The sequence below is a fragment of the Carettochelys insculpta genome, chromosome 7 (assembly GCF_033958435.1).
Source record: "Carettochelys insculpta isolate YL-2023 chromosome 7, ASM3395843v1, whole genome shotgun sequence".
Classification (NCBI taxonomy): Eukaryota; Metazoa; Chordata; order Testudines; family Carettochelyidae; genus Carettochelys; species Carettochelys insculpta.
Window position 1 is genome coordinate 2,948,468 of NC_134143.1, and position 21,507 is coordinate 2,969,974.

Here is a 21,507-nt window from a genome sequence, read left to right on the forward strand (position 1 = left end):
TAGCATGTATGTTCCATACTGTTCAGGGGGTCACCGTCATGCCTGCCCTGCAGACAGCCACAGACACCCCAGCCAGGCTGCCACCTCCCCTCCGGCAGCCCCAGGTTTATTTAACACAAACCATCACCTTCCCCTTCTCAATGACACTTTTCCCATCACACTTTTGAACTCTCCATCTCTTGTCCTTGTGTAAGTGAGTCGGATGAGCACCGAGCTCCACATTTTTCACCGTCCCCTGGACAATCATAGCTCATGTACATACCCAGTGCACAGCTGGAGCGAATGCAGAAAGCCCTGAAGCTGCAGAGCACTGAAGGGGGACAGTCAGCTGGGGAAAAGTTTTCTTCTCTCCTCCTTGGGCAGGTGAGGATAGAAATGAAGAGAAGAAAATCCTCTGCCACACTCCAAAGAGGATGGAATTATCCATTTGTACTGTCTTTGCTTCCACCAAATCGGAGAACAAGAACAGCCGTGTGCTACCAAAGGCCAAGACATCAGTGCAAGCTGGGAGAGACCTGCTGTATTGGCTGAGAAAATCAATATCCAGGCGGGAAAGAAACTGCCTGGGATGTGATGTGAACCCCTGACACTGGGGGGTAGAAGCCTTTCCACCATCTACCACAGATCACAATCACGACACCAATACACCTCACATTCTGCTCCCCAGCAGGTGGAGTCAAGGGTGTATAGGTGTAGATGTGTATAAGTGTGTATAAGTGTGTTGCACAAAGTTCAGATCTCCTCAGGGTCTCTCACTACTACTGAGATGGAAACACAGGTAATATCAGGCAATTCTATGATATAAATCACTGATAGCAACTCCAGTTCCCAATTTCCTCTCCTCCAGCCCAAAGGCAGCTCTCTGGCGTAAACCACACCCCAGCCCTTAGGATTTAGCCTCACTGTCCGTTAACCCCTTCCCCTCGGTCCCCAGTGGCCCCAGCTCCCCAGCGGGGGCTGCCCTGCAGAAGGGTTTAGTACCTCACAGGAAGTGCCCCACACCAGCTCTCCTTTGACACTGCAGAGTTTGCCTCTGTTCCCGCACTGAGAGATCCGTTATTTCCTTCCAGCCTCTCCTGTGCCAGGAAGGCTTCACGGGCTGAATGTCGATTGTGTCAGGAAAGTGCCAATCAAATTAGCCAGTGATTCGATTTAAATGTAAGACTGAATTTCCCGCCCTTGTGCTCCTGGGCAGCCTCCTCTGTGGGCAGCACCGTGTGAGTGCGGTGAGCCCAGGGTCCGTCACAGACCACACAGATGGGGCTTTGATCCTCTTCACAGAACAGTTTCAGAGCCTCCTGGTGCTCCCCACACACCCCGTCCCCTCCGGCTCCCTTCACTGCCAGCAAACTCAGCCCTCTGAGCAGTTCCACTACGTTTGCAGCTTCCTGTTGGGCCGGAGGTGTCTCTGCCACACAGTCTCTCTGCACTGAGGGCAGGAGGGGGCTGGATCGTCCCCCCCCAGCACTGGCTGAGGCAGGGTGGGCAGAAGTTGTACCCACACTCTGTAATCACGGGGTCCTTGAAATTCTCCAGACAGACGGGACACGTTGCTTCCTCCTGGAGACTTTTCACAGGGCTCACTGCAGCCCTGGCTCCCTCTGGGCTGGGGAACAGGGCTAGTTTCAGCTTCCTCAGTTCAGACTAGGCCCGGCCTGCAGCAAATACTGGGCATTCCCCTTCCCGGAACTGACTCGGCTCTTGGCTGAAGTGGGCAGAGCCAGCTGGTGTCATTGCAGCCCTGGGGGCTTTGGGGAAAAGCCGACCACACTTGGGCGCCCAGCCTGCAATCTGCCACTTGTGCTGCTGTGGCAGGTCACTGGGGCTGCACGTGGACACCAGAATCCCCCACTCCTGATAAGCTGCCAGAACTGGGTGTGTCTAAGGGGTGATATTCAGCCATAGGCAGAATTCAGTGAATTTAATATATAGTTCTGACAGAATTAATATTTACAGTATTTTACATTTATCTCCTGACACACTCCCAGCTGCAAAGGTTTTATCCATTTCAATGGGCAGAGCCGTGGGAAGCTCTGCATGGTAGGAGGTGAAACAATCCGGTGCTCAGACAGTAATTACTGAACGGCAGCAGACACCCACTCCAAACTCCAAACTTTGTAACCGTTAAAACCAAAACTGTCTAGAGCACATCTGGAACCCTCAGAACTCCACAGCCTGAAATCCAACTCTGCCAAGGGCTCCCGTCGCCTCATTACTCTGGGCCCTGTCTGTGCCCTTCAGTAATTCCAAATCGGAAAAGAAACATCAGTTTCTGGAGTGAAATGGATATTTAGTGGCATCTACTGATCATAGAATCATCGAGTGCTAGGACAGGAAGGGACCTTGAGAGGTCATTGAGTCCAGCCCCCTGCCCTCATGGCAGGACCAAGCACTGTCCTAGACCATCCCTGATACACATCTACCTAACCTGTTCTTAAATATCTCCAGAGATGGGGATTACACAACCTCCCTTGGCAATTTATTCCAGTGTCTGACCACCCTGACAGTTAGGAACTTTTTCTGAATGTCCAACCTCGACCTCCCTCACTGCAGTTTAAGCCCATTGCCTCTTGTTCTATCCTCAGAGGTTAACAAGTACAAGTTTTCTCCCTCCTCCTTATAACATCCTTTTAGATACCTGAAAACCGCTATCATGTCTCCCCTTAATCTTCTTTTTTTCCAAACGAAACAAGCCCAATTCTTTCAGCCTTTCTTCATAGCTCATGTTCTCGAGACCTTTGGTCATTCTTGTTGCTCTTTTCTTGACCCTTTCCTGTTTCTCCACACCTTTCTTGAACTGCGGTGCCCAGAACTGGACACAATACTCCAGCTGAGGCCTAACCAGCGCAGAGCAGAGGAACAGAATGACTCCTCCTGCCTTGTTCACAACACACCTGCTCACACATCCCAGAATCATGTGTGTGTGTGTTTTTTTTTTGCAACAGCATCACACTGGTGACTCATATTTAGCTTGTGGTCCACTAGAACCCCTAGATCCCTGTCTGCTGTAGTCGTTCCCAGACAGTCTCTCCCCATTCTGTGTGTGTGACACTGATTGTTCCTTCCCAAGCGGAGCACTTTGCATTTGTCCTTATTAAACTTCATCCTGTTTACCTCAGACCATTTCTCCAGTTTGTCCAGATAATTTTGAATTATGACCCTAACCTCCAAAGCAGCTGCAACCCCTCCCAGCTCGGTATCATCTGCAAACATAATAAGCGTACTTTCTATGCCAATATCTAAATCATTGATGAAGATATTGAACAGAACCGGTCTTAGAACAGACCCCTGCGGAACCCCACTTCACTTTGATGTGATTTGTTCTCTACAAATCCATGCTGACTGTTTCCTACCACATTACCACCTTCCAAGTGCTTGCAGATTATTTCTTTAATTTCCTGCTCCATTATATGTCCTGGAACAGAATTTAAGCTGACTGGCCTGTAGTTTCCTGGGTTATTCTTATTCCCCTTTTTATAGATGGGCACTATATTTGCCCTTTCCCAGTCTTCTGGAATCTCTCCTGTCTCCCACGATTTTCCAAAGATGATAGCTAAAGGTCAGATACCTCCTCTATCAGCTCCTTGAGTATTCTGGGATGCATTTCATCAAGCCCTGGTGACTTGCAGACATCTCCTTTTTGAAGTGATTTTTAATTTGTTCTTTTTATATTTCAACTTCTAACCCTACTCCTTTCCCTCTAGCATTCACTGTGTGAGGCAATACTTCCTCAGACTTGTCAGTGAAGACCGAAACAAAGAAGTCATCCACCCTAAGACTCTGGAACAAGAAAGGAACATAAAAAATAATCTGTCTGTCTGTCTGTCTCTTCAAAATCTTATGCCCTGCATGGATCAATCTCATTTTTGAATAGTTTTTCTAAATGCTGGGGTCTCAGAGGTGTGTCACTGTGCTGTGAAGGGCACAACCCCAGCTGCGTGCATGAAAGAATGAGCTAAGTCCCTGGAGGAGAGGTGCGTTGATGGCTCTTTAGCCAGGACTGTCAGGGAGGAGACCCCATATGCTGGGTGCCCCTGGCGTCTGAGTGCCAGAGGAGAGGATGTGCTGTATAGCACACAGGGCTCTGGGGTGCAATGGAAAACAAGTTAGACTCCTAAGCTGCCATGGCTGTGTGGAGTTAAGGACAGTCATTCAAAGGCTGTGGGTTGAAATGCCACCAGAGTCACTGTAATGCACATTGCCTGTTGGGAGGGCTGGGGAAGATGGAAGGGCAGGTCCTCCACACAGCAGGGATCTACTCTCCAGAGACCTCAGCTCTGTCCACTCCCTCACTGGTACTGCCACAGTTGCCACATGTTTAGGCTGTTATTTCCGCCAGTCACTCTGCTGCCAGGAAACTCCTCCATGGGGCAGCTGCCTCATTCACTAGCATGTCACAACTCAGGGGGCAGCTCCTGCTATGGGGAAACTCCTCCATGGGACAGCTGCACCTTTACCCAACGTGACAGCCCCACTTCCAGGGACCCCTGCCATGGGGTGGCTGCTGCATTCCCTGGCCCCCCTCCTGGGAGGTTTCAGGGACCCGATTCTCAGCACACACCCCCCACGAGGAGGCTGTGGATCCCCCATTCTCTGCTCCCCTTCATCTTGCTGTGGCACCTCTATCTCTGGGGCATCATCATGAGGCAGCAGCCCCCCATCACGGAAAAGCCCTGACACAGGAGAGCAGCTCCCCCATCCCCAGAGACTGGTGTCTGGTGTTTGCCATAGGGCCATGTGGTCACTCTCTGGAGTTCCCTTTCTACATTGTCCCAGTTTCCCTCTCCTCCGTCTCCGGGGAGTCCAAACTGCCCACCCTTAGATGGAACCACTTCTCCAGCGTGACACCAGCTTCCGCACACTGAGCCCTTTTATCCCTCCCAAGGCCAGTTCCCTAAGTGCCAGGTTGCAACCCTCACACACCAGGGAGTAAACACCCGCTCCGATGAAAGGCTTCAAGTCCCAGCACGGCTACTTTGGGGCTCACCAGAGACGTCTCCACCCACTTCCCAAAGATCTCAGTTCAGCTCCAGTCTTGTCACTGACGTGTCTTTATTTGTCACCTCTCACACGGCCAGTGTTCCCCAATCGGTGTTCCCCAAAGTGACAGTCAGGGTTCCCCGTTCGGGGTCAGCAACCTGTGGCTCCAGAGCTGCACGGGGCTTAACGCATCATTTGCTGGTCTGGATGCTGCCACTGCTGACTCCTCTGCCACTGCTGGAAGGGGAGTCAGGCAGGTTCTGCGTTGTCCTATGTCGGGCCCTCCGGACTAGAGTTGGAGGAGCAGGGGTATATTCAAGCCTCAGATTGGGTGAGGTATTTTGGAGGGTTTGGGGCTTAGAGGGGTTAAACCTGGGGGTGAGGGTGTCAGATTTGGACTGAGAGGGATTAAGCCTGGGGATGAGCGGGGCAGATTTGGTCTGAGAGGGGTTAAAGCCGGGGATGAGCGGGTAGATATTGGCTGAGAGGGATTAAGCCTGGGGAAGAAGGGGGCAGATTTGGTCTGAGAGGGATTAAGCCTGGGGATGGGGAGGGCAGATTTGGTCTGAGACGGGCTAAGCCTGGGGATGGGGGAGCAGATTTGGGGCTGAGAGGGGTTAAGGGGTTATTTGGGATTCTGTAAAATTCTTTCAAGTTTAAAAGGGTTCTGTGGCCAAGTAAAATTGGGAAACACTGACCCAGGCAATCACACACAGCCGGCGTCCTCCGCCTCCCCCGCCAGCCCCCCTGTGCTCAACAAGGGAGCGCAGCTCATCCCTTCCAGAGTGGGGGTATCAGCTGACTGCAGAGAGAAAAAGTGGGTCCTGATGTCGAAAGTTTGCTCCTGCCTGATGTAAACCATCAGAACAGCCCTTATGGGTCACAGAAAAGGATCAGAAAGGCAAGTGGCCTGATAGTGGCCAAAGCCAAGTGCAGCAAAACCCAACACCCAGGCAGCACTGGGAGTGGAACGTAGGGTCTCCTCTTTACAAGGCACCTGCTTTAACCAGCTAATTCATAGAGCCCGTCATCATCAACAGCCATGAGCTCAGCGCCCATTGCCGCCCAACGCCTCCCTCACGATTTCCTTCCGTCTTTCCCTGTCCAGTGCGGAGTGGCTCAGTTTGCGTAACGACCTCTGCACCCATCTACTGTGTCATCCCCCCAATCTCTGTGGGCTCTGCCTCTCCTACAGAAACAGTCTGTTACTGCAAATACCAGCAGTGTGATTGCTGGTTCATCGTTCATTCTGCAGATCCACCCAAACAGCTGTAACTTCCGTTGTGTAACCTTCTGGAGCAGGGTCTCTTGGGGGTATCTTCCTGTATAATTCCTGGATAGGTCCCCATGTGTTTCTCCCACACATTCTTGTTTGTGAACTGTCCAGAGTGTGAAGTTGGTTTCTTGCTTCAGGACTGTGAAGAGACCTTGGAAAGGTGAATTTGGAAGCAGCACTTAGCTGAGCACTGGCTGTTTGTTCAAACCTGTTTCTGGAGAAAGCCTTTTCAAGGGTGGCTTGTTGGTCTAGGGGTATGATTCTCCCTTCGGGTGGGAGAGGTCCTGGGTTCAAGTCCCAGACAAGCCCTTCTTCTGCCTTTCTCTAATAACTTACCTGTGCAGTTGGGGTCCCAAATCCTCAGCTATGTCCTTCTTCTTCCTTTGCTCAGTGCAATTGATCAGGGACTTGCCACTGGATGGCTCAGCTCTGTGAAGATGAGGCTCTGCCAGTGACTACACCCTTCGTGCCAGAGGTCACTTTCACAGCCCTGAGCAGAGGCACAAACAGGGCACATCTCCACTACTCCCTCCCTTTGGAAGGGGCAGGACAATGAGGGATTTTGGAACATGTTAATGAGGCGCTGACATGAATATGCAGAGCCTCATTAGCATAATGAAGGACGTGCAGTTTGTGAAAGTGCCGCTTTGGACGTGCAGGCTGCACACGCAGACTGGGGCCCCCCAGGCTCCCAAAGCCCTTCTTCACAAACAGCTGCTGCCAGCGCTGGAAGCTCCCGAGAAGTGGAACCTTCATGTGAGCACTTGGAGCTCTGTAGAAGTGGGGGGGGGGGTCACTGGTTTGCTCACTGGGCCCCGTCCCCTCCACACTCCTCGCTCGGCCTCCTCCCTCTCAGGCCCCACCTGTGCTGTCGCCTCACTCCCGGTTCACCTCCTCCCATCCCTGCTCTGCCTCTTCCACTGCAGTCTGCCTGCTGCTCTCACCTCTCCTCCCACCGGCCCACCCATCTGCTGCTCTCTCCCCTATTCCCCCCAGGCCTCCCCACCGGCTGCTCATGGCTCTCCCTGCCCTACGCCAGGGGCTGCCCACTGCCCAGGGAAGCCCCAACATTACATGGGGAAGGACCCCTGTTTAGCCTCTCCCTTTGGAGAGGGGTGGGTGCCGCTCGTTCACAGGTCGTACCCCTCAGCCCGGGTGGGTGCGATCAAACAGCTCTGGCTCGTGAACACACCCGGATGGGGCACTCCCAGAACAGCTCTAGAAATAAATCACAGACATGGCCTGTAATTAAAAGCGTAAAAATCTGCCCCAGAGCCCCAATGTGAACCCCTCCTCCCACAGACACTGACTGTCCACCATCTCCTCTGCAGCTGCTCTCAGAAATGAAGCGTCTGCCAAAGCAGCGCGTGCTACAGACCTCTGCAGTTCACAGAGCCACCCCTGTTGCATGTAGATCACCTGCCCAGGTAGCTCAATGAAAGTCTGAGCCCAGGGAGGTGATACAGCCAGTGGAACCTGGTCAGAGGACACCAGGTACTGTAAAGCCAGGCTGCCAGGCACCAGCACCCCCAGGCAGTGGCATTTTGATGCAGGCAGGGACTCCCTTAGAGCCCTCCCACAAGACTGGAGCTGCACAGCTCCCTGTGCCTGCTGGAACCTCCCCATCCACAGCAGCCAGGCCACTTAGTCAAGATGCCCCAAGGGCTCACCTAGAGCTTGAAACCGCCACCGTGGCCTTATTAGCAGCTGTGTCTAAACAGCTCAGCCAGCTGATAGGAACTGGTTTTACAAGTGTCATCTTAGGAAAGGAGCCAGGGGAGCGGCAGGGACATATGGACTCAACAATGAGGTGATGGGGGCAGAACTTCTACTTATCCAGAGGGGAATTAGCTCAGATGGCAGAGCGCTTCCTTAGCATGTAAGAGGAAGTGGGATCGATACCCCCATTCTCCACTGAAAGTCATTTTCTGCAGCCTTTTCTTCCAAGGCAATGTGCGACCAGGCCCCCTTCCTTCTGCTTGGCTGCTCCCCAGGAAGCTCTCAATGTAGAGGGGGCATTTGGAGCTGTCTCTGCTTGGCTGTGTGCAATGGCACAAAAGAGCATTTGAACATCTCCTCTCCCACCTGCTGAGAAGAACAGCTCTGACCTGGAGGCTGAATTTGAAGGAGGAAGCCATGGCCATGGGCTGCCTCAGGTGAGAGAAAGTGGTGATGCACATGTGAGCCATGGACCTAATATGGTGATGCCCCAGAGCGGGTAGCAGTGAGTTGTAGGTCAGTCATTGTGGTGGGCAGGCTCAGCACTGCACACGCAGAAGGTTCTGGAGTTGGGGTGACAGCTGTGGGCTCTGCTCCTCTGGGCTCTGTGCCTGTGGGTAGGAGAGCAGACAGGGCAGCTGCTGGTGCAAGGCCATGTGCTCTGGGTGAGCTGGAGCAGCTGAACTCAGGAGCAGGCAGCAGGCTGGGGTCCCTCCATGGGAAGCACCGTGCAGCAGGGGGTGATGGTGTTACCCTCTGCCAGGGAACATGGGCCGTGTTAATCTCGTGATCAAGGCAGCGGAGGGAGGGGATAGGCAGGGTCTGTGGGGACATCCGGCAGGGGCGTAGGACAGCGGGTGAGGGGCAGCAGGGTCAGAGGGAATTCCCAGCCAGGGCTCAGGGTAGTGGGGAATGGAAGACAGAGTGTGAGGGGGGGATGCCGGGTTGGGATTCAGGGTGGTGGGGGAGGGGCAGAGGGGATGCCCAGTTGGGATTCTGAGCAGTGGGGGAGGGGTAGCAAGCTAATTCCAGAGCCCCCGTGACCCTGCAGCTCCCTGTTGCTCCTTTCTGAAAGGGCCCTTGTGAGCTGTCACTGGGCAGGCCGGCTCGCTCAGTTGCTCATTCCTATGAGCAGATGGGAATAAGGGGCCTTCGAAGTAGGCGGGGTCCTGTCGAAAAGGAGCCCCGTCGGGACGAGACATGTGGCGGTGAGACGCGTCAATTTCAAAGTGCCGCGGCCACCCGTATGCTAATGAGGTGTTGAATATGTATTTCAGCGCTTCATTACTAAACTTCAAAATGGCCATTTCGAAGTTTTTGGCTAGTGTAGACACGGCCATAGAGACGCTCCAGTTTGGTCAATGTAAATCGCAGTGAGGCCTTGCTGGTGCATGATGGCATATATTATATTAGTAGATGTGCAGATGAAGGAACCCCTGAAAGTGTGCTTGCTGTTCGGTCCTGTGATGATATTTATGGTGTAGATATGTGAGCACAATTGGCAGCAAGGTTTGTTGCAGGGCTTGGTTCCCGGTTTAGAGTTACTGTGGTGTGACCTATAGTTGCCGGTGAGGATTTGTTTAAGGTCGGCAGGCTGTCTGCAGGCAAGGACAGGCCTGCCTCTCAAGGGCTGTGGGCGTGAGGGATCATTGTCCAGGATGGTTTGCAGATCACAATTTATTCATTGGAGAGGTCTTAGGTAGTAGCTCTGTGTGACGGCCAGTGGTGTTCTCTTGTTTTCTTTGCGAGGCCTGTCTTGAGGCAGGCGGCGTCTGGGGGCCCGTCTGGCTCTGTCAATCTGCTTCCTCACTTCCTTAAGTGGGTGTTGTAGTTTGAGGAAAGCTTGGTAAAGGTCTTGTAGATGTTTGTCTCTGATGGAGCAGAGCAAACATGGTTGTGCCTGGGTGCCTGGATGAGCCGCGTCAATTTCGAAGTGCAGCTGCCCCCCGCATGCTAATGAAGCGCTGAATATGCATTTCAGCGCTTCATTAGTAAACATTTGTGTGGCCATTTGGAAGTTTGGGGCACGTGTAGATGTAGCCATACACACTTGACTGCATCTGCTATGCACTAGAATAGGAGCTGCGTTTTTGTAGTGATTACTACCTCTGGTAGAAAATGCAAAGGGTTTTATCCCCAGTGTCAGGGGTTCACATCCCATCCTAGACGGTTTCTTTCTTGCATTGATATTGATTTTCTCAGCCAATACAGCAGGTCTCTCCCAGCTTGCACTGGTGTCTTGGCCTTTGGTAGCACACGGCTGTTCTTGTTCTCCGATTTGGTGGAAGCAAAGACAGTACAAATGGATAATTCCATCCTCTTTGGAGTGTGGCAAAGGATTTTCTTCTCTTCATTTCTATCCTCACCTGCCCAAGGAGGAGAGAAGAAAACTTTTCCCCAGCTGACTGTCCCCCTTCAGTGCTCTGCAGCTTCAGGGCTTTCTGCATTCGCTCCAGCTGTGCACTGGGCATGTACATGAGCTGTGATTATCCAGGGGACGGTGAGAAATGTGGAGCTCGGTGCTCATCTGACTCACTTACACAAGGACAAGAGATGGAGAGTTCAAAAGTGTGATGGGAAAAGTGTCATTGAGAAGGGGAGGGTGATGGTTTGTGTTCAATAAACCTGGGGCTGCCAGAGGGGAGGTGGCAGTCTGGCTGGGGTGTCTGTGGCTGTCTGCAGGGCAGGCATGATGGTAACCCCCTGAACTGTATGGAACATACGTGCTATTGGGAGAAAGCTTTTGCACATGCTGGGGACAGGAGGGGAGCAGTCACTGAAGCAGGCAGCTTGTACGCCATTACCTGTGCAGGGGCTCAGAGCTGGGTAGAGCAGTAAAGGTGGAACAAGACTGCACTGCTGTGAGGAAAGGGACACTGAGGCAGTCCTACTGAGGAGTTTAACTCAGATTGCAAGAGGCAGAGTCCCGAGCTCTGTGCTTTACACCAGAGGACCGGCTGCTTGTGTATAACTGACTCTTCTCTCCCCCAGCTTACAAGCTGCACTCTGCCTTTAGGGCTTGTTTGCATCTGCTCCCTCTCCTGGGCCTGGCAGGGCTGTGACTGTGCTGCTGGACCTCCTCTGCACTCAGGCTGGAGCCTGGGATCACCATGTCTGCCTCTCCTAAGTGCTGTGGGTGCAACCAATGGCAAGAAGAGAATCCACAGAGGGTCTTGCATTTTGCTTTCCTGGTTTGTTGAAGGGGTCCCTGGGCGGTGGCAGGAAACATTGATCAGATATGAACATTGTTGGTTGGAAGGTTTGTCTCTTTTTCTCCTCCTTGTGAGAAAGGCGAATTGGAGAAGCTATTGCACCACTGCTATTGATGAAGTTTTTAGAAGTTCTTCGTGCCCTTTGCTTGCCCGTTCTTCGAAGGGAAACTTGCTGATGCACTGGCTCCCGAGAACACTTCAGAAAAGCACCAAAATGTCAGTGTGTATTTTCTGCAGTGTCGTGGTCAGCACATGGGTCTAACTTGTAACTAGTCGCTTGTTCTAAGCCAGGTAGAAACAGTCCTGCTTCCTCTTCTGTGGGGCCAACTCATTTCTGGAAGAATCCTTAAGAACTCTGCGTTCTTCCTCATTGGTTTCAACCAGGATGCGAATGTTCTGGGACATTATAGGGGCTCTTTTGCATACTTGGATTGATCTAATTCTTGACTCCTCCCTGCCCCTCTGCTCTCTGATTTACTCACCTTGATAATTTTTTTCTGATTTGTCAACCTTGATTACTGTTTTTGGTTCTCTGTGTCTAAAATATTGTGTCTGTTCTGGGCTGGCTCTGGTCTGAGGAAGTGGGTCTGTCCCACCAAAGCTCACCTCATGAACTATTTTGTTAGTCTTTAAAGTGCTACTTGACTGCTTTTTTCTTTTCATTTCAATTGGTGGCTGTTGATTTCAGTGCCTCTCTACTTTCATTTTGCATCACCTGCACAGCTGGCCAGAAGGAACGAACCTGTCAGAGTCCTCTGTGCCTGATACCTGTCACATGAGAGCCTGTAAGAAAAGTGGCAGATTGGGTAAGTAAAAGCAAGAGGGTCTGATTGGCTCCAAAGGGCACTGTATGCAAATCAGGAGGGGTGTGTCTGCAAACAGCCACATGCAACCACCTCTGATACACTGCGTCCCAAAGCGGGTGAATTGGGCTTCAGCGAAAGGGGTGACTGGTTTTAGACTTTTGTCCCTTAGTTCGAGGAGGGTGGAAGCGGCTGTTTGAAAACGTTCCCCATGGGCACGAAGCTTGTGCCTGTTCTGCTGGGTGTGCAGCTGAGGAGTATGTGGTTAAAACTGGACTTTTAAGAATTTTTTCTTGAGTGTGTAGTTAGAGAAATAATTGTGTCTGTTTTTGGATTTATCAACCATGATGATGAATTACAGGGTTTTCTTTTGAGCGTAGAGTAAGCAGGTAGTACTGCTGTTTATTTCTGATAATCGTTCTTGTTTTCTGTTGAAAGCAAGAAATAGAAATTTTAGTCTGGGTGCTTGGCTCTTATTATGAAGATTAAATGGAGTTTTTAGAGTGTGGAGAATGGCTTTAACTGCTTTTACATGAAATGTTCAGGAGCAGAGAGAGTGAAAAAGGTGTTTAAAAGTTTCTGTTTCTTGCTTGTTAAAAGAATTTTGTCCTTATTTGATGTGCACACACATTTCCTTTGTTACAATGTGCTGCAATCTTCACTTGAGGACCTGGTTCTGATTTTCTACCCTTTTCTCCGTGGCTGGCTGAGTCTACACCACAGTGTGATGTCAAAAGGCAAACTTTCCAAAGCCCCCTTCTGACAGATCAGCGTTCGAAAGTGAGCGTCCACACGCCCCAAGCGAAAGGAGATTGTGAGCCGCTCTTTGAAAAGACCAGGCCCTTGGTTTGCCAGGAAGCAGCCGCATGTCACAGGCTGCTCTTTTGGGAGAAAAGGGCCAGAAAATGCCGTGGCTGCGCTAGCAAGGCAGATAAGCCCTTCTGGGGGCTGCAGCCTGGTGCTCCTTTAAAGGGCTCCTGCAAAACACACTCATTCTGCACATGCCAAGGGCTGGTTTGCACCCAGAGCACGGAGAACTCAACCACATGGAGAAGCCACTTGGGGGCACAGAATGGCCCCCAGAGACTCCCTGATGCCCGACCCATCCAGGCCATGGTCAGCCTGTAGGCACTGCTCCGAGCTGCCGCCCTCCAGCAGCTCCAGGGGTCTAGCCTAATGGCTGCCCTGGCACAGGCCACTGCCCTGGGGAGACGCTTGTTCTCCCTCCCCTGGGTTGTCCGGCCCTGTGGGACGAGCCCTCCAGCAGCGAGTGATGGGACAGGCTGGTTCTGGGGGACTGGAGCGACACCCGCTGGCCCCACAACTTCAGTATGACAAAGAGGCTATTTCTGGAGCTAAGTCATTGGCCCTCCCCTGCCCCCCAGCACCATGACACACAGGTGCAGCCCACACTCCCCTTGCACAAGGGGGTAGCCATTGCTATGTGGAGGCTCACTGCCCTGGACAGCCACCAATCATTTGGCCACCAATTGGGGGTGGGCAGGCCGACAATTGCGGCTGTTCTGCTGGAGGTAGGGCATGCTTGGGGCACCTCCCCACTATGGGGAGGAGGGCTACCAGGGAAGGGGGACCCTTGGAGACAGGGGAGAGGGACAGGGTGGGGTGGCTGGGACCTGGTGGCGGGAGGGGAATGGGATGCATGGAGCACCCCACCACGCACACATGGACATGTTCTCCCCACACACCATTCAGGTCTTCTGGGCAATCAAAAACAACCCACTTTACTGGGTTGTCCATGTCTGGGATCTGCAAGTCACCCTAATGGGGCTGAGAAGCTGGACTTCCCCAAGTGCTTCAGAGCTCTGGGTGGGACCCACATTGCTCTCCAGGCCCCAGAATGCAGCACAGGCATCTTCATCAATTGCAAGGGGTACCATTTTGGGGTGCTCCAGACCCACGTGGACACCAAGGGGCAATTTATGGCATTCTGTGTGGGTTTGTCTGGGTGAGCCCACAATGCAGGTATCTTCCAACTCATGGCTCTGCTGCAGTATGTGGGAGAAGACATCCATCCTAACCTGGGAGCTACTAAATGGGGACACCACTAGCCCCCCTATATAATGCCCAATGCCATTTACCCCTTGCATGAGTGGCTGATGTGGCTCTACATGGGACACACTGAGCCCAGCCAGGATGTTTTTATTTAGTTCCTAAACTGGGCTTGCAATATTTGGTGGCTGAAGGGCACTTTCAGGGCCCCCTCAGGATACTGGAGGTCATCCCGCGCAATGCACCAGATGTGGTGGGTACATGCTGCTGCCTCCACAACACTGTGGAGGTAAAGCAAGAGCCGTTCATGCAGGGGTGGGTTTTGGGTCTGGCCACGGCTCCAAGCAGCTGGCTGCTTTCCCATGCTGTCAGGCACAGAGGGTCAGGGTGCAGGTCAGTAAGTTCCTCTGGGAGGCCTCTGTGCGGGGGCCCATGTGACACCCCCAACATACAGCCACCACCACAACTCCCTTCCCATGCACCCACCTCTCAATATCAACCCGCCCCCCCGACACTCCCATACCCTCCCGGCCTCCGAATAGACACCAGGGACAGGGAGTGTTGCTAAAGAAAGTATTTCATGAAACTCTGGCAATGGATTCCAAACTGCATAAACAGAAGTGTAAATGATTGACAAGAGGGATGGGGGACTATAGACAATTGGGGTCCTGGGGTGGGCAGTGGGGGCAATGGAACTTAGAGGTGGTCTTGGAGAGGGGGTGGGGTAACAGAACTCAGAAAGGGCTCTGAGGAGCGGGTGGGAGGCCACAGTCCATATTCTCACAAGGGCTGGGATGGAGCTCGGACCATCAGGAGGTGGGGACAAGGAAGGGGTCCAGTGGGCGCAGGCTTGGGCTCACTGGGGGCTACAGGAAGGGAGGGAGGGGAAGGGGGAAGGTTGGGGGGAGCAGGGCACCAATGTCAGTGACTGTGGGTGGATGGGTCGGGGGAACTGTGGGACACTGTGAGGGACGTGTGGAGGGAGGAGCTGCAGGGGCTGTGGGAGGGACTGGTGATCGGGTGGGAGGCTGAGCCAGGCACGTGGTCACAGCCTGTGTGAGGGTGTCCAGGCTGCCTGCCACCCAACCCCAGGCCTCCTGCTCCATCACCAGCCTCTCCTGCGTGACAGCAGTCACGTCCTGCAGGGTGGTGTGAGCAGTGACAGCAGCAGCTTCCTCCTCCCCACAGTGGCACCAGCACATGCCCCAGCACTGGCTCCATGTGGGCGCTCTTAGGGGTGCAGTTCCAGCCCCCTCGCCCTCTGGTTTGGGCCTTTCTGGCTTGTGTACAGGCCTTGTCTGGCCCCTGGATGGTGCAGCTCTGGAGACAGAAGGGGACCCAGGGAAAGGCCATCAGTACCATGACCTGGCCCTGGGGGCTGTGTGCCCCACTCCACCTTGTCCCCCCATCTGGCCCGTGGTCCCTGAGGGATCTGTGTGGCTGGGGGGTCCCTGCATGGGTCGGACATATGCAGCGGAGGTCAGCCTCCATCCCTGGGCATGCAGCCTGTGGTGCTGTCCTCAGGGGCAGGTGCAGAGTGTTGCATGAGGCCCCCATTGAGGCTCAGGGAGCACAGCCATGTGGGGTGCATCCAGACTGGAGCTGGTGGCTGTGTGAGTGGGCCACTGCTGGCCTCCCCTCCCCTTGTGCCAGGCGTCCAACATGCACGAAACCGACCTTGGTGTCCCTAGAGGAACTCAAGGGAGGCCCAGGTGGAGGGGGCCCAGATGGAGACCTCTGAGGACACAGAGATGATGAGGGCCCCATTGCTGGAACCCCTGTCATGGCTCTGGGCTTCTGTTCCTGTGCCTGTTGGGTGGGAGCTGCTGCCTGCTACTGGTCCTGACACCTCCTGCAGCCCCCTGGCAAGCGCCATCTGACCTGGTGGTTTGTAGGACATGGGTGGTCAGTGCTGCCTCCTTGGGTCCCAGGAGGCCGTTGAGCTCCTGGAAGTGGGGCAGGTTGTGGCCACTGCCCCTCGAGTGGCTGACGTCATCCTGGGCCTGGTAGTTGGCCTGCCACAGTTCCTTCACTTTTCTCCCCAGTAGTTCAGCTGCTCAGGTGGGGTGACCCTCGGAGCTCAGGCCAGAGAACAGGTGGCTGAAGGCTGCAGCATCCTGGCACCAGCCAGTCATGTAGAGCAGGAGCTCCTCATTCCCCAGAGTGTCAGAAGTCCTTAAACTCAGTCTCACTCCAGGAGGGGCCCTCGTCTGCGTCCCCTGGCTGGGCTCCTGACACACCTCAGATGGGTTGAAGGGGGCTCTGGGGGATACAGGGCTGTGGTCAATGGCCATGGATTGCCCCATGGAACTTTCACTGGGGCAGAATGATCCCCCTCCCCCACCATCTGCTGCCCGAGGGCCACAGGTCCCTCGAATGTTCCCTAGGGACATAGAATACATTTTGCTCTGTGCACCAAGGCCTGGGCAGATGTGCACCTCCAAGAGAAACACCGGCTGCTGCCTGTGGGGCTCTGCTAATTAGCCGGGCAGCACCTGCATCTCTCCTGAGCAGCCGCCCAAGCACACAGCTTCCAGGGACACTGCCGGGGCCGGGGCTGAGGAAAGGGGAGGGCAGAAAACCCCCCCAGCTGTCTGGCAGTGTTCCTGACCAGCCTCGGCCCACCGAGCATTCACCAGGGCCTCTGCCTGGGGAGCAGAGACAGTCTCACAGCTGTGATGGCCGAGTGGTTAAGGCGTTGGACTAGAAATCCAATAGGGTTTCCCTGCGCAGGTTCAAATCCTGCTCACAGCGAGGGCTGTGTTTTAGCCACATCTTGGAACCAGGACACTACAGCAGCACAGGCCCTGAGACACTGCCCAGGGGCTGTCTGTGACCAGTGTGTGTAAGAGGTCAGGGGAGTCTGTGCCTGAAGGAAATGCTGACCTTGGGGGGTGGTCACTTCTCTGGCTGCTGCTGGGCCCAGCCTGTCTCCTTTATCAGCCCAAGAGTGCTACACTCACCTGTGTCCCCTGCAGTGCTTCTGCCTGGGCTGAACAGGACCCCAAACACAAGGCTGGCTCAGGGGCTCTGGTCTCTCCGAGCTCCTGAGCTGTGCAGTACACATCTGGGAAAAGGACAGACACTTGCCCAAGGGGGAATGAATGTCACAATCTCCTCTCTGCCCCAACAGCAATAGACTGATCTGCAGAACCAGACACAGGGGCTGGGGCAGGTCTCCATGTGACTGTGCCAAACCCTGTGCAAGCTCTGGCTTGTTTTGTGCTTGTCTCCAGCGGGGGAAAAGTCTCTTCAGGACACATCTCCTGCCCCACAGCTGAAATGAGCCCCACAGATATGAGGCCCCACTGAGGGACTGGCTGATTTTCTCCCACACTGTGACGATGGCTGCAGACCACGTGCTGCTTTGGGGTGTCCTTTGTGAGGGGTTGGTGGTGGGGAGCAGCCTGGCTCAGAGACGTTATGAAGATTCTCAGGCCACATGCAGTCATGGTCCTCCCCTCCTCTTGCACTGCCCTCTGTGGCTTTTGAGCCTTCCCATCGAGGTGTCAGTACCAGCTGGCCCACCTCCAGGTGCCCAGAGGAGGACAGGTGAGCTGGGCTCCAGCCTGGGACTCCTCCTCTCCCCTTCTGTCCCCTGAAGTTTTAGCCTGGTCTTGATGCTCCTTCATTTAAGTGCCATGTGTGCAATGGGAATAGCTTGGCAGCTCCAGGACCAGTTGTGAGGGCATCAGGAGAAGCCATGAGAAACACAACCTCAGCCCACATCTATCTCTACACACGCTCCTGAGTTCTGGGGCCCCAACCTTTTGCACCCAGGTTGACGAGCCAGCCCAACCCAAGACCTGGCTCCAGTGGGCCTCATTCATGCAGCAGGAGGAAAAAGACCTCACTCAGGTACCCCTGGGGACAAAATAGCCCAGCCCTTGGAGAAGATGAGATTTACAGTAGAGCACCACCAGGTCCCACTGAGATTTGAACTATGGCAAATACCAGACACCAATCTCTAGGACGGGGGAGCTGCTGTCCTGTCTCAGGGCTCCTCGTCGATGGCGTGTTGGTGACTCACAGTGAGGTACCAGAGATGGAGGTGACGCAGCAGAGACAAAGGGGAGTGGAGGATGGGTTGTACCCTCTAGGTGCAGAATGTGCTGAAAATAAGGGTTGTGAAGCCTCCCAGTAGCCACCTCACCGCAGGGGTCCTGGCCTACAGGCAGCTGCCCCATGGAGAAGACTCCCCATAGCAGGAGCTGCCTCCCTGAGTAGCAGCATGCCAGGGGCTGAGGCAGCTGCCCCACAGAAGATCTCCCTGGGAGCAGAGTGACTGACAGAAATAACAGCCCAAACCCAAGAGAAGAAACAACTGCAGGAGCAACACTGACAGAGTGGACAGAACTGAGGTCCCTCAAGTGTGTTTGCCGACTGCTTCAAGAACCTGCCCTACTGCCTTTCCCAAGATCCCCTTTCCCTCCACGGTTCTTACCTCACAATGCTGCCATGGAGGGAGCCCTGCGCAATCCATACCTTACACAGCAGTGATGACTGCCCTGTACCCTCACAACAACTTCAAGCATTGATGAGACTCCTCAGTTCTTACACTGGGTGATAGCCTAAATTGTGACTTTCCAACACCATGTTGTTTACAATAGACAAAGGCTCATTGCTTTGCCTGTTCCCATCAGGCTTTGTTTCCAAGGCATTACATAAGCACAACTTTGCATTTTCATGCAGATGCTCTCTCAAGGACACATTCCACAAACCCTTCAGCAATACCGAGCTCCTGCTGGCACACTCCTTACATCTAAAAAAGATACTCAAATTTCTCATATGAGGACCAAAACTAAAACCTGTTCTGTTCAATATATTCATCAAGGATTTAGATATTGTCATTGAAAGTACGCTTATTAAGTCTGCAGATGATACCAAGCTGGGGAGTGGGGGTTCAAACTGCTTTGGAGGATAGGGTCAAAATTCTAAATGAGCTGGACAAATTGGAGAAATGGTGTGAGGTAAACAGGATGAAGTTTAATGAAGACAAATGCAAAGTGCTCCGTTTGAGAAGGAACAATCAGTTTCACACTTACAGAATAGGGAGCGACTGTCTCGGAATGACTACAGCAGAAAGGGATGTAGAGGTTACAGTGGACTACAAGCTAAATATGAGTCAACAGTGTGATGCTTTTGCAAAAAAAGCAAACATGATTCTTGGATGCATTAACAGGTGTGTTGTGAACAAGACAGAAGTCATTCTTCCGCTTTACTCTGTGCTGCTTTGGCCTCAGCTCAAGTATTGTGTCCGGTTCTGAGAGCCACATTTCAATAAAGATGTGGAGAAATTGGAGAGGGACCAGAAAAGAGTAACAAGAATGATCAAGGATCTAGAGAATATGAACTATGAAGGACGGCTGAAAGAATTGGGCTTGTTTAGTTTAGAAAAGAGAAGATTGAGAGGGACATGAGAGCGGTTTTAAGTTATGCAAAAGGGTGTCATAAAGAGGAGGGAGAAAACTTATTCTTCTTGGCCTCTGAGGACAGAACCAGAAGCAACGGGCTTAAACTGCAGCAAGGGAGGTTTAGGTTGGACATTAGGAAAAAGTTCCTAAGTGTCAGGGTGGTCAGACACTGGAATAAATTGCCTGGGGAGGTTGTGGAATCTCCTTCTCTGGAGATATTTAAGATCAGGTTACTGATGTCTGTCAGGGATGGTCTAGACAGTTCTTGGCCCTGCCATGAGGGCAGGGGGCTGAACTCGATGGCCTCTAGAGATCCCTTCCAATCCTAGTGTTCTATCATTCTATGATTTTGAGAAAAAAGCAGTTCAGTCGCACTTTAAAGATGCACAAAATAATTTACGAGGTGATGAGTTTTTGTGTCCCATGAAAGCTCAGCACCTAATCAATTATTGTGTCAGTCTTTGACGTGCTCCTGGACTGCTTTTCGGCTTTGATAGTACACAGACTAGCCCGGCTTTCTCTCTGTTCCTATTCAATATGAGCAGCAACTGTCACTTCCCCTCTGTACCCAGATCTCAGCCGAGGGACAGGTTTGCTGGGCTGATGTGCATTGGCATAACTGTGACCCGACCAGCCCAGGGCTCAGCACGATCCCCTGCCCCCTCCCCCCGCAGCTACTGCTGTGTCGCCAAATCTCAGCCTCTGCACCAGAGCGCAGGGGACAGAGCAGAAGCTGGGGGATGGGAGCTGTTTGTGATGGGCCAAGCAGGGGGAGGAGGCAGGTGCACCTGTGACAACTTCCCTGCTGCTGGGCTGAGGCGGCTGGTTCCTGGCTGGCAGGTGCCCCAGTGTGGTGCACAGGATCCCCCAGGGGCACTGCAGGCGGCCTGGCTTCATAGCACTTCCCCCTCCCCCAGAGAGGAGCCACTGCTGGCCCAGCACCTGAGCCCCACCAGCACGCGCCCCCCCAGCATCCCTTCCTATGGTTCTCCCACAGGTTGTGGGGAGCAGCTCAGTGCAGGGCCAAAAAGGGGGCACAGCACAAAAACTGTCATCACCCCTGTTCTGGGGCAGCCGCCACAGCTGGGAGACCCCGGCTCCTCTGCTCTCTGGGGCAGAGTCAGTGATGCTCCTTTGCATACCCACAATGCATTGCGTGGTGTGTCCAGAGTCCCTCATCCACCAGCTGCCTTTGCTCCTGGAGCCTCTGGTGTTGGTTCTGGTTCTGAAATTCAGCTGAAAGCACCTCTGGGCAATGGGCTGCACAAAGGGGAGGCTTTGCGGGTTGTCCCTGTGGACACTGTGATGTGAGAAGAACTTGCTTTTTCCCCGTCAGCTCCTTCACAGGGGGTGCCGTATAATCTCCTTTCTTTTCACTTCTTGGCTGCGTCTACACGTGCACGCTACTTCGAAGTAGCAGCACCAACTTCGAAATAGTTCCTGTCGCGTCTACACGCGTCGGGTGCTATTTCGAAGTTAACTTTGACGTTAGGCGGCGAGATGTCGAAGTCGCTAACCTCATGAGGAGATAGGAATAGCGCCCTACTTCGACGTTCAACGTCGAAGTAGGGACTGTGTAGACGATCCGCGTCCCGCAACGTCGAAATTGCTGGGTCCTCCATGGCGGCCATCAGCTGGGGGGTTGAGAGATGCTCTCTCTCCAGCCCCTGTGGGGCTCTATGGTCACCGTGGGCAGCAGCCCTTAGCCCAGGGCTTCTGGCTGCTTCTGCGGCAGCTGGGGATCTATGCTGCAGGCACAGGGTCTGCAACCAGTTGTCAGCTCTGTGTATCTTGTGTTGTTTAGTGCAACTGTGTCTGGGAGGGGCCCTTTAAGGGAGCGGCTTGCTGTTGAGTCCGCCCTGTGACCCTGTCTGCAGCTGTGCCTGGCATCCCTATTTCGATGTGTGCTACTTTGACGTGTAGACGTTCCCTCGCAGCGCCTATTTCGAAGTTGGGCTGAGCAACGTCGAAGTTGAACGTCGACGTTGCCAGCCCTGGAGGACGTGTAGACGTTATTCATCGAAATAGACTATTTCGATGTCGCAACATCGAAATAAGCTATTTCGATGTTGGCTGCACGTGTAGACGTAGCC

General features: G+C 53.4%; 2 non-coding genes and 1 pseudogene across 2 annotated transcripts; all 3 read left to right on the forward strand.

Moving 5' to 3' along the window:
* Nucleotides 1-6,493: 6,493 nt before the first annotated feature.
* On the forward strand, nucleotides 6,494-6,565 carry TRNAP-CGG (transfer RNA proline (anticodon CGG)). Its single transcript has one exon. It is a non-coding gene; the product is annotated as a tRNA-Pro (tRNA).
* Nucleotides 6,566-12,257: 5,692 nt separating this feature from the next.
* LOC142016262 (small nucleolar RNA U3) lies at nucleotides 12,258-12,457 on the forward strand (annotated as a pseudogene).
* A 4,215-nt stretch (nucleotides 12,458-16,672) lies between these two features.
* On the forward strand, nucleotides 16,673-16,754 carry TRNAS-AGA (transfer RNA serine (anticodon AGA)). Its single transcript has one exon. It is a non-coding gene; the product is annotated as a tRNA-Ser (tRNA).
* Nucleotides 16,755-21,507: the final 4,753 nt, after the last annotated feature.